This window comes from Pimephales promelas, chromosome 19 (assembly GCF_988280905.1).
Source record: "Pimephales promelas chromosome 19, fPimPro1.hap1.1, whole genome shotgun sequence".
In the NCBI taxonomy this organism is placed as follows: Eukaryota; Metazoa; Chordata; class Actinopteri; order Cypriniformes; family Leuciscidae; genus Pimephales; species Pimephales promelas.
Window position 1 is genome coordinate 21,696,768 of NC_142787.1, and position 13,710 is coordinate 21,710,477.

Sequence of the window (13,710 nt, forward strand, 5' to 3'; positions counted from 1 at the left end):
TACTATTATTTGACTTGAAATACAATGAATAAACAGAGTGTGGAGGTGGTAACCATAAAATTAATATATAAATATAGCTCCAAACAAAATACAATTCAGCCCTAGCCATAAAACAGCATTTTTACTAGAGAAACGAATTGTGCCAACTGGAACAGCCATTCAAAAATCTACCAATACAGATTCTACCATTTGAAATGGGAAGAGCTTGTTCTTTTATATATATATATATATATATATATATATATATATATATATATATATATATATATACACACACACACTCACCAAAAGGATTAATAGGGACACCTGTTCAATTTCTCATTAATGCAATTATCTAATCAAGCAATCACATGGCAGTTGCTTCAATATATTTAGGGGTATGGTCCTGGTCAAGACAATCTCCTGAACTCCAAACTGAATGTCAGAATGGGAAAGGTAAGAAAGGTGATTTAAGCAATTTCGAGCGTGGCATGGTTGTTGGTGCCAGATGGGCCGGTCTGAGATACTCAGCATACTGAGTTACTGGGATTTTCACACACAACCATTTCTAGGGTTTACAAAGAATGCTGTGAAAAGGGAAAAACATCCAGTATAGTCAGAGGTCAGAGGAGAATGGGCCGACTGATTCAAGCTGATAGAAGAGCATCTTTGACTGAAATAACCACTCGTTACAACCGAGGTATGCAGCAAAGCATTTGTGAAGCCACAACCTACAACCTGGACCCCACCGGGTACCACTTATCTCCACTAAAAATAGGAAAAAGAGACTACAGTTTACAAAAGCTCACCAAAATTGGACAGTTGAAGACTGGAAAAATGTTGCCAGGTCTGATGAGTCTCCATTTCTCTTGAGACATTCAGATGGTAGAGTCAGAATTTGGCATAAACAGAATGAGAACATGGATCCATCGTGCCTTGTTACCACTGTGCAGGCTGGTGGTGGTGGTGTAATGGTGTGGGGGATGTTTTCTTGGCACACTTTAGGCCCCTTACTCATTTAAACGCCACGGCCTATCTAAGCATCGTTTCTGACCATGTCCATCCCTTTATGGCCACCATGTACCCATCCTCTGATGGCTACTTCCAGCAGGATAATGCACCATGTCACAAAGCTCGAATCAAATTCAAATTGGTTTCTTGAACATGACAATGAGTTCACTGTAGTAAAATGGCCCCCACCGTCACCAGATCTCAACCCAATAAAGCATCTTTGGGATGTGGTGGAACGAGAGCTTCATGTCCTGGATATGCATCCCACAAATCTCCATTAACAGCTAGATGCTATCCAATCAATATGGGCCAACATTTCTAAAGAATGCTTTCAGCACCTTGTTGAATCAATGCCACGTAAAATTAAGGCAGTTCTAATGGCGAAAGGGGATCAAACACAGTATTAGTATGGTGTTCCTAATAATCCTTTAGGTGAGTGTAAATGCACACAATATTCTCAAGGTCAAGGTAGGTCAAGGTATCATTAATTGTCTCCCTTATGAGAATTTTTTTTTAGATTAGAGTCTAGTTTACAGCTAAGCAAAATCAGGATTTGAAACTTGATATCAGTATAGCTGGTGGCAAGGATACTTAAAATACCTGGAGAGAGTGCTTTGTTATTTTTCTATCGTCTTTGGAAAAAGAAAAGAAATTCTTACAGAGTGCAACAGTCTCAATTTTTTTTCTTGCTTTAAATTCTGTGTCCGAAATCGCCCCCTACCCTAATTCAGTATTCCCTGCATTAGTCCCCTATTATAGTTTACATGATTAAATATTGAAATTGGGGGCTGATTTCGCACACAGACAAAGTTTGCAAAATTGGTTTGGTTCTTAATAATGCTTAAAAATGTCAAAAGCACATAAAATTAATTAAACAACTAAATTAAATGACAACTACATTACTGTTAATATCGCTAATTGAGGAAAACTGATCACTATATTACCGCTAATACAAAAGGATAACAAGAAAATTTTGTTCCCTAGAAAATTATATTTCGATAATGTGATACGTTTTTGAGCAGATATTACCTAAGATTCTGGGGTGTAGAAAGATCATATGCCAATTTTTTTAACGAGTACATTACCATATAGATACCTCAAAGGTAACACATATGGACAAATAGCTATTGAATATCGATTTATAATTCATGAGGTTTCAAAGTTAAAAGCCATTGCACAGAAATCTGGATACAAATTAATCAGACATGGTGTTAAATTCAAAATATATAATTAAATAAAAACAGTTGTATAATGCATGCTCGCCACAGTGTTGGCCAGACTCCAGTTCGTGGGCATGAGCATGTGGCATAGAGACTGAATCCCTGAAACGACACTGTAGCTGTTTTGACTGATGACAGGGCTTTGAATGCATTCAGAATGCACTGCCAATAAAACCACAACTCTGATTCATGCATGGATGGCAAGATGGCATTTAATTGCATTAAACATTTTTGATCTCGATAAAGAAACCACATGGGTTTTCAAGTGTACAATTGAAAATGCTTTAATCATGATCAGCATGACAGCCAAGTTCAATCCATTCAAAATTAATCAAGTGTTAGCAGTAACTATACACGTACTGTAGCAATGCCACAGACATAACAACTTCACTTTTCATGACAAAAGCACAGCTGGTTTCATAATAATGCTGCTTTTCAAATAACCTACCAGCTACTTTTTCCAGTGTAGCAGGTTTTGGTATCGATACCCTCATGTCACTATTCGATAAATATCACGATACTGAACTCACAATACGATAGTATTGCAATACTCCAAGACATATGATAAAAGGGTGTAAATGAATAGGCTTGGACTGCTGGTAACCCAATACAGGACAATGGTGACACCAAAATAAAAATGATCATGATTCTGAAGCTGAAAATACAGATTTTTTTTAGACGAATATGCTTGCACTCTGTCACTCACTAGATATTTTTAAAATAATATAGCCCACTTTTTACTGGTAACATAAGTCATTTGACATTATCAGGACCTATAGATATTCCATTTCATTATTATACATTATATATAGTAGTTTAATGTACTGACACTAAAACTCTGAAAACTTGAATTTATTTCTCACACAATCATTTTCATTTTAGGTGAAATATACACAATACATATTGTCACTATCCACGATACACTTTCTTGCATTTTATTGACATATTGTGACACGATATATTGTTGCATTCCAACTAGCATGATGTGACAAAACACTAGATAGTCATAAAATGTTCTCTCTTAACTACACACCAAGCCGACGTCAAAGAACTAGCGACATGAAAAGCGCTTGATCACACCAAAAGGACTAAAGGACACTGACTGTCAACTAGCATGCACATTCTGTAAAAATCTGTCTATTTCAGTATTGATTATAACAGCCTCCTCTATGTACCATCTTTTCTTTGACACTGCCTGTTGGCCAACCGTCAGCTTGGTGTGTCCCGAAATTTAAGCTGCCATCTCTCCACCAAGCACCAGGCTCAGGGCTTCTGGGTTGCACATGCTTTTGCCACACAGCTCAAAGTTCACAATCCTGGGTCACCCAAGCAGCAACCAAACAATGCTGCATTTTTTTTTATATATATATATGCATAAGCATGATGCATGCTTATTTAGTTTGAAGCAAAACCTCAAATATATCAAGAAAAATGAGGCATTTATTCGCTGAGGATGGGTCAGCTTTTGTTATTCACTGGCTGCATGCATCTTGCCATGTTTTGTGTGAACACGTGGCTTATGAGGGTTCTCATTAGCTGCGTGTTCATGTCTTGTTTTGTTTGGGCAACTGGCTGATGATTTTGTTTGCTGGCCATGTGCTTGTCACGGTTGGTGTGAGCACATGGATTGTCATGTGTTTCCTTGAGCCATGTAGATTGTCAAACCCCACCCTTCTTGTTACCTGATTATTGATTCATTTGCCCCACCAGTCCTAACTCTTTACTTGCCTTGTTTGCTCCATATTTATCTCCTTGTGTTTGCAGTCCTGTGCCAGATTGGCGTTGTATGTACATTCCATGTTCCCTCTGTGTGGCTTTTCCTTCTAGTCAAGTCTGTCTTGTTTCCCCCCTTGGGGTAGTTTATGTTTGTATTTGGTTTTATTTTATTATCATTAAAAGCCCATCAACTCTGCACCTGAGTCCACGCTCCTTTCAACACCGCAATTCTTTTACAATTTAAAGATATACTGTTAAGGTTACAGGGTTACATCAGTCAATTGTGAAAGTCTGAAAGCTTCTGGAAGTTCTATGAGAAGGACATGGGCAACTCAAGAGGAGGACGGAGTATAGATTCACGAGTGCAGGGGACAACATTTGAGCATTATTCCACACCTAAAATCTGAGCCAGGGCAATGAGACCTCTACATATTTGAAAGCGCACGTCCAGTTTTGTGCTACAGTACAGTGAAAGAAATCCGCCTGCGAGCAGAGAATCATTACACGGATGCTCTTTTTTTTCTTTTTATTGGTAAAATCAATTGGGTTTTTTTTTCGTGGGTGTTCAACCATTTCGGGTTTACCTGCCTATCAGGTTTACCTACCTGCCTAAACAGAAAATATTTTCAAATGAAAATGCCGTAAAACCTACAGCCTAAGTTCATCTGCATCTGAGAATATCTGAAAATCACAACGGCAAAATAGCAGTCCCCTTATCAGGCGTGAGATTAAATGCCTCCCATGCTAAATCACATTAAGAGCACTGTGACTACTGTAATATAACTTATGCCCAGCAACATTAAAGAGCTGATCATCAAAAACATCTATGAGATGTATACGTCTGACTGACAATCGACAAAGAGCTCCAAGCAATCAGTCACAGAGTCGGTAGTCCTCAGGAGCCCGGCAAACAAGCTAAGAAAAAGGGAGAGGGGAAAATACAAGGCCAAAATGAGATGAACTGTACGTCCCAGCGCGCAGGGCTCCAAGTTCAGACACATGCTATCCTTTCAGCCAAACTGAAATGAGGCTCCTTTTGTTCCCAGGTAAAATGTCCCCCTGTCATTTTGACTCAACACAGCATATAGCGATATCTATCAGCTCTCCTGCCACACGAAAGACATTGTAAGTAACAGCAAAAAAAGTTGAGCCAAATAATTACCTCTATCTGCCTCCGGTTTTTGCTGAGAAAAAAGCTTTCTGCCGAGTTTCCTTTTTCTTTATTGCCAGTCATAAAGTGTGGGGCTGCCTCATAAAATGTCTCTATATCACTGTGGCATTCTTCAAAAACGTGTTTTTTATGGGACATCAGTCCTTGAAATACCGGGGTACCGCACTGAAGGTCAATGGGCTGATCAGTGGCTGATAAATTTGCCCTAGAGATTAGCCATGATGGCTTCCCTCCAGGATTGTGTCGATTCCTGAACAGCTCATGGAATTGGGGGGGGCATTTTAACTAACCAAAACCATCTATGGTAGGGACCAATTTGGTGAGGAAAAAGAATATTTGTGGTGGTCACTAGTGTATAGAATTTGTCAGAATGTGTTGATGCGCACTGCAATTGCAACGGATTATGGGAGGATTTATCTGTTTGGTACAAGGAAGTTTACCTCAGGGAAAGATTAGGAAAACATCATGGTGTACAAACAGTGAGTTTTATTTGTCATACAGAGAGCCTAGTGGGCTATTGGTACCAACAAGAAATCGACTTAAAGTGTGTTTCTATTTTAATGAGATACTTTCATAAAACGTATACAAAGTCAAACAAATATCCGTTTAATGAAAGCGCCGGCTTATGAAAGCATCAGATGCAGCCCTTAAAATCCACATGAAAAAGCTTGGGGGAGAAATTTGTTTATTTGACTTACACCCTTAAAAGTAAAAAAAAAAAAAGAAAAGACAAATCTCTTGGCAAATAGTTGTTTCTCATTAACTTAAAGGAATATGTTAGATAAGACAAGTCCATACATACCTTTTTCATCTCCGTGTGTGACGCACCCACCGCTAGCCTAGCTAAGCACAAAGTCCAGCTAGCATACTAACCCCAATAAGTGTCAAAATAACGCAAACATTATGCTTTATGCCCAGCTGCACTACTTCCTGAACTTCAGCCAGCTTCTTGTTTCCTGTCTGCCATTATAGACCAACGCCACTTTTGCGTCATCGAAGGGTAACGCCCCCTTTTGGGGGAAAACACCTCTATACTGTCAATGGGAAAACAAACGGATTCCCATGAGAACAGAACTCGCACTAGATCTGCAAAGTTTCTTGATAGCAAAAATGGCACAAACTTAAAGAAGCTAACGTTACTGAATACGGGGTTACAGAGGTTTCCCTTTGAAATGGTCGAAAACTGGATTAATGACCCCACACAGCGGCCAAATATGGACTATTCAGACATCTAACGTTACCACTATCTCGTGGAATCACCAAGTAAGTAGCCTTTTTTATTTATTTATCATTTCCACACTCACAGTAGCCTATTACAAACTACTAGACGATGAGGCCATGTCACTTGGATCATATTTAACTTGATTTAAGCTATTGACAGTTTTGTTGTCGACTAGCTATTAGAAAGACTAGCTGTTAGCAGCTAACGTTACCTTATTAGACTATGTCAATAGCTTAAATCAAGTTAAATATGATCCATTCATCGTCTAGTTTGTCATACTGTGAGTGTTAATGAAAAAAAAGGCTACTTACTTGGTGATTCCACGAGATAGTGGTAACGTTAGATGTCTGAATAGTCCATATTTGGCCGCTGTGTGGGGTCATTAATCCAGTTTTCGACCATTTCAAAGGGACACCTCTGTAACCCCGTATTCAGTAACGTTAGCTTCTATAAGTTTGTGCCATTTTTGCTATCAAGAAACTTTGCAGATCTAGTGCGAGTTCTGTTCTCATGGGAATCCGTTTGTTTTCCCATAGACAGTATAGAGGTGTTTTCCCCCAAAAGGGGGCGTTACCCTTCGATGACGCAAAAGTAGCGTTGGTCTATTGGCCAAATTGATTAATTCAGGTGTGTCTGATTATTGTTGCCATGACAACTGAGGTCAAGCACACCTGGATTAATCAATTTGGCCAATAATTGCAGACAGGAAACAAGGAGCTGGCTGAAGTTCAGGAAGTAGTGCAGCTGGGCATAAAGCCCATTCATTATTTATTCGGCAAATAACGTTTCCATCAGCTTTTATCGCATTAGCCGTATATCGATCAAGAGAAAATCCGATGAGACCGAACGTATTTCATTTCGATTTTCAGAGTCGATTTTCAGCTAGATGCAGCTAGATGCCAGGTCTGACAGAGTCGATTTTCATGAAATTTCATCGAATTTTACTGTTTCCATAAGGCATTTTTCATTCGATATCACTTAATTCGGATAAAAACGTGTCGATGGAAACATGGCCATAGTGTCAGACAGCAATTAGATAGTAAAAGCATAGTTTACAATCATGGGTGTTCGCTGTCAACTGGGGAGAGCAAGTAATACCATGATGTTTCATAGAATTCCAACCAAAAACGCATCCTGATTAATAAATATCACAGAAGACGAATTATTATTAATACAGGAATCAATATATTTCAAATGCAATTTATTACAGATGAACCAAATGTATTCAACAGCATATAATATAGTAATGTTAGAAATCGTATTACAATAGTATAGAATAAGGGGAAAGTAATAACACAAGGCAAATTGTTTTTGCACAATGAACCCACAGACAGTAGCATACCGGTACTGGACAAGGTCACTGTTTCTTCTCCAAAAAAAAAAAAAAAAACTTTTTGTCTTCATTGCCTAGCATTGATCCTGTTAATTTTGAGTGTCTTTTTGTTAAAGTTTTTTCATGTTAATAAAAATGTGACTATTTGCAATATTTACAGGCCACCCTCTGCTCCGTTGGACTCTACTATGTGTATTTTGTCAACAATTAACTCCATAGAGAAGCACAATGAATTGATTATTTTGGGGGACTTAAACAAGAACTGGTTGTATCGTTAATGATAGAAATTTATTTGGCAGTATAAACCTCCGTCAGTTAATTAATGTGCCTACCAGAGTTGACCATCGATCTTCATCTTTGTTGTTGTTCATCTTTGTTGCTATTTTATAGCACCATTAAACTCATCTATTGCAAATGGTTCATTATGCCTGTTGATGTTTACTATGTTATGTGATCTAAAAACAAATAGTATGCTTGTCCTGATGATTTAGAAGTTAAATTTGTTAAAACTGCTGCTTATGTATTAATGTTTCCTCTAGCAGATTTATTTAATTTGTCATTGACTACTTGTTCTATTCCATCTACATGGAAATGTGCAAAAGTTACTCCTTTGTTCAAAGATGGAAACTCATCTGATGTCAATAATTATAGGCCAATTTCTAAAATCTGTTCTATTGCAAACATTTTTGAGAAATTAATATTTAATCAACTATAATAATTTATTAACTAATTAAATATTTTAACTCCATTAGTCAGGTTTCAGAGCTAATTTTTCTACTACCGACTGCTCTTTTAAAATTTACGAATGATGTGTTCTCGTCCTTTGACAAAGGTCAAGCAACAGGTGCCATTTTCATTGATTTTTCATTTACATTACATTTACCTTTATGCTGATGACATGGTAATTTAAACTTCTAACTCAGATCTGTTACAAATTCAGAATTCTTTACAACTTGACTTTACTTCAGTTCAAAAATGGTGTCAACAAAATGCTTACATTAAAGCTAGGGTATACGATTTCAAAGATTGTTCATTATTAATATCCTCGTTTAGATGCTGGTTATGGTTATATAGTACAATCCTAACAATATGAATAGAAAAAAGATTGAAAAAAATCCATTCACTCTATTGGCTGTACAGCCGCAGAAAAGTTGACCAATGAAAGCTGTGCGGCCGCACAGCTTATATTGGTCAACTGCTCTCATCCAATCACCTGCTCCACTTGAAACCTGGCGCTCGCGAGCCTGGCGCTCGCGTCTCCAACCCAACCGCACCCGCCCCCCTCCGTGCGTGAGCAAACAGCTGACAGACTGTCTATGGTAGCTAGCTAGTAGCGTCAGATCAGCAATGGATAAAGCAATGGATAAAAACGACAACAGCAAACGGCCCCTGCTTTGCCTCTACTGTAAAGTTTGGTTGCAAGAGAAAGTCTGTGGAGGAAAGATAAGAGATTAAAAAAAATGTGAAGAACGCCGGACTCTAAGTAGGATAAATATAGCGTCCTTCATTGACCATTGGAGAAAGCTTCAGGGAGATCTGGGGCTGAAAACGACGCTGACACGGATGACATTTTGTTGAGCAGGTAAACATTTTTATTCTTTTATGGTGTGACGTGTTACGTGGCTTTTTATCAGTTTGACAACTTGCTCATGCTGCCGGTCGGCATTGGAATGTTAGCCGTTTAGCATCGCCGATCGCGGTTCAAAGTAATTATATTTCTTGTTCGAGGTTTCTGTTCGAGCCGATTGGAATTTGAACAAGATGCGCTGCGTGCTGCAATAACAATTACTGAAAACCTTAGCAATACTAGTAGTATTATAATGGTGGTGGGGAGTTTAGAACATTTCATGTGTTGCTAATCTTGCGTTGACGTGAACTCAAACGTGACATACGTCAGGGATCAGGTAGCGCAGAGGGGAGGGGGGTGTGTGTGGAGGGGCGGGATGAGTTTTTTAAAACTTCCCTACCGTCTCGACCGATTTTTAACATCGTATACCATAGCAAATCTTGTTTTAAGAGGAAATCTTGTCTTATTGAGGTAAACGCTGCACAATGGTATCGCTCTTTACAATGTAGGACACATAATGGTATTTAACACGATTAGCCTTTTGTCTGATTGTTATCAAACAGCTAATGTGTTGCTAATGTTAGACAAACTATGTTCTGGTTGCTAAAGCCTGCCTTCACATTGATGTGATTGGTTACAAGGTACTTTGTGACATCAGAAACGCCAGCGATTTCAAACTGCATTTTTGAGACTGCAGTTTTAAGGAGAAAATACTCAGCAATGGTGTTGATTTGTGAATGTGCACATAGTTTGTCTTGAAGCACATCTAAACAACATTAAAAGATTGATGTTCACCACAGGGGTTTAAAAACACATTTGAAAATCTAGGTGCATATTCAGCTATTCAGCTCAAATTGACGGTGATAAAGTATCTTATCTTAATCAGTTATAAGGAGCTGTCTTTGGCGGGAGAGCAAGGAAGAATTGTATGCAACAGGGGAAACCAAGGGAGAGCTGAGTGGGAACGCAAGTGGTACTACAATGGCACTACAAAGAGTGGCAAATGACTTCAAAATGGTTTTAAAATGACAGCCTGTTATCAGGTAATAGCTCAACCCACAATAGGCTGCCTTTATTCCATTTTTGTCAGGAGCAGAGAGAAGGAAGGCTATAAGAACTAAAACCCTCCACCTCCCACACAAAACAAGAGGAGAGCCGTGAACATACAGGAGTACAACAGTTAAAAGCCAGTCAACAGTCAAAAACAGAACAGGTCAAATGGGCCAAATATGTTACAAAATGTTTTGTTACCGACCTGACTCAAACTAAACAGCAGTCGGCCTGGGATTTCGTTTTGGATCATAGTAGTTTACAGGCTCAATGACATGACGCTATGAAATTATTCAAAAAATACATTAAAAAATGGAATTCATGCATGCAATTTTTAAATACACCTTTTCTAATATATGCAATTTGCATATTTGTGTCTGTAATAAAATTTAAATTAGATATATTTATGCATTAAGGTAAATAATTCATGATCCAAATAAAAAATAAAAAAAACATTGAATTTTTCATTGTTTTTAAGTATATATTTTTTTCAAACCCATATGAAACTAACATGAATACAAAGAGTACATTTCTAAGAAGTTTTTTAACTAGATTTTTGTTATGAACACACCTAGATCACTGAATACTGAATTTTCAAATGAACCAGCAAGCAGTATTTTGAATGTGCCTGACAAATTTTACTGCACGTTCAAGCAGAGCAGCCAAGGACTGACCTGCCATAATCTACTTAAGCGATAACTAAAGCCTACTGTTTTACTATAACTAAAACAGTAGCAATGCTTTGGAGCATGAGGTAGAGACCACGGTGTGATCTGTGTGAATCATCTGGAACAACTCCCAGCCTTTTCATCCACAGCAAGGTGATGACTGTTTGACCTTCAAACGAAATGGAGACAGATTTATCTGTGGGAGGTCCTACAAAGGAGGGAGGAAGAATTTAGTCTTGTCGAGATTGAGCTTGAGGTGATGAGTAGCCATCAAGTTCAAATGTCAAGTGACAAGTTGAGATCGTTTTTGCGAGAACAGAGCAGGAGACAGGGGGATGAGATATAGTGTTGATGGCACGGCAGTGATGAGAGACCATGTGATTTGATAATGGAAAATTGCACTGTGCCCAGTACTGAGTCCTATGTAGCTCAGGTGGTGAGAATCCAGGGCGTAGCAAACCATTCAATCTGCCTTCAAAAGACTTTAAAAGACAAATAACAAATGAACTGATCCACAGAACCACAGTCTTATTTCAAGGTGGTGGTGTAACTAAGTGGTTAAAGATCTGGGTTGGTATCGGAGCTGTGGCACAGATATATAGAGCTGTTTTGCTATTGGGGATGCAAGGTCAAGGTCAAGTTTATTTATATAGCACATTTACAAACAGTCACTACTGGCCCAAAGTGCTGTACAGATACAGAGAGCAGCATACAATAAGACATAATAAATAACCAAATAAAACCCTTATAAAACAGAATATGCAAAAAAAAAAAAAAAAAACAGTAAAAAAAACAGACAACAGATAAAAAAAAAAAAAACTATGCAGCGCTGTTCCCCTTTGTCTCCCTGTATTTTCTTCTTGTTTCGCCACTATTCTGTTGAAACAAAATAATAAGTATTCATTTATATTACTTTGATATGTAATTACACAGTTTTTGGCCAAATGGTGCAAGCCAACAGCAAACCTACAGCTTTAAAAAGTTTCTATCAGAAAAAACGTTTCCTCAAATTGTGCAGCCCTATGATTAAGCCACTACGGGTTATCCAAAATTCAACCAATTCCTCTTTATCCATCCAAAGAGTGCCACATCACACACCTATTGGACTCGCTTCACTCGCTTCACTACCTGTAGCTAACCACATCTGGCTCTGACTAGGGATGCCAAATGATTCTTTGGTTAAAATTAAACAAATAAATAAATCATACCCAGCTTTCGAATGCTCTGTGAATTCAGTTAATATGAACAGGTGGAGCAAAAACATCCGGCCTTGCATATATTAATCAAATAATAAGACTAATATGTGTATTAATAATGTTAATAACTAATTAAACTGAAAAACACCTATTTATTACAGTTCTTTAAAACTGACTCTTTACCATGTTTTTTGGGGCGGCTGAAACGGTTAAAACAAAAGGCAAGCAAAGTTAAAAAAATTAAAAGATTGCAGGTTCAAATTCAGCAACGGGTGATCCATGTAACACCAAGTTGGCTACAGTATAAGCTAATGTAGGTTGCTTTGGATAAAAGTGCATGTTGAATGGCAGCAGTGGTAAATTACTAAATGTTAACAGCAATAAAGTATCAAGCCATTTTAATGTTGTTGTCTTCCTCTTTTCAGTGGCTTTCAGTGGACAGTTTGCATTATTCCCCTGGCTCCAAATCATGGGGGTTTGGCTCAACTCATCCTTTAAAGGTCTGAAGAGTTGGATCAATACCTAAGCCTCTTATCATCTCAACCCAAACACAACACGTAATTAATCTCTCTACTCAGATTTAATGTGCGGTTCTAAATAACACCTTGCAAATAGCTCTTCGTGTTAATGCTTACATCGATCTGACAAAAAGCGGTTTTGTTGCAACAAATCCATTCAAAAGTGTCAAATATTTTATAACCAAGATAATAGTTTTTATAACACCCTGATCTCCAGAAACAGTTTAATTTTATTTTTAAAAGGGTAGGTTAACAAACTTTTAGATTATTTTGGTTTGTCGATGCACTGTCTATTCGTCAAAAGTTTCTGGTACTTTGATGGCGGTTGCATACCAAACTCAGCGAGACTCCCCAATACTATCTTTCATACAAACAACGGACTTCTAGTTTCCCCGTCTCCTTGGTTCTCAGCTTGGTGGCCTCTCAGACTATTCCACAAGAGACTATATCATCCCAGCCAACTGCTGGGTCCTTTCTTTCCAACCTCCAACTACTGACTTTGCCATCTCTGCTCTTTTCAGCCAGCCAGCTCCGGGAGGGATGTAATAGGTTTGAAGGAGACTGTGTTATGCTTGCTATGGCTGGGGTTTGTTGTCACAAACACAGTGTGAGCAGCATGCAAATCTGTGTGTGAACCCTTCCCTACTAGTGTGAGCTGCAGGGCCTGTACAATAGAGGATTGGGAGACGATGACAGCTGACTCATCCTAGTTCTAATGCTAAGAACATGTTGGGGGTGTTTTCCCTCAATATAACACAACCACAGACACGGTGTACTGCCAGTATATGCAATCTGCATGCATTGTTAGGGAGTTAGTAGTGACACCACTAACATTTTTCAGGATTTTTGTCCTACTGTCTTCTCAAAACGTTGCAACTTTTTCAGTAACAAGCTAGTTTTTCCAACCACAACATTAAAGGTGTAACAGATCGTAGCTGATCCGTATGGACCAGGCCCAGATTAATTGCTTAGTTAAACCATTGTAGAGAGAGAAAGTTTATCATTTGCATGTGTTTTATCTTGCCAATTTACACATTCAAGCGATTTTAAACCAAGCAA

At 38.3% G+C, this 13,710-nt stretch overlaps 1 protein-coding gene across 2 annotated transcripts in view; it reads right to left on the reverse strand.

Annotated features, from left to right (window-relative positions):
- Positions 1-13,710, reverse strand: part of LOC120490851 (transmembrane protein 132C) — a 127,397-nt gene that overhangs the window by 97,993 nt on the left and 15,694 nt on the right. Inside the window, exon 1 of one of the 2 annotated variants that reach the window (XM_089123608.1) lies at positions 5,900-6,039. The exons of the other annotated variant lie outside the window; for it this stretch is intronic. The gene's annotated coding sequence lies outside the window, so the exon portion shown is untranslated. Of the gene's footprint in view, positions 1-5,899; positions 6,040-13,710 lie in introns of those variants that run through there. 2 annotated transcript variants of the gene reach the window in all.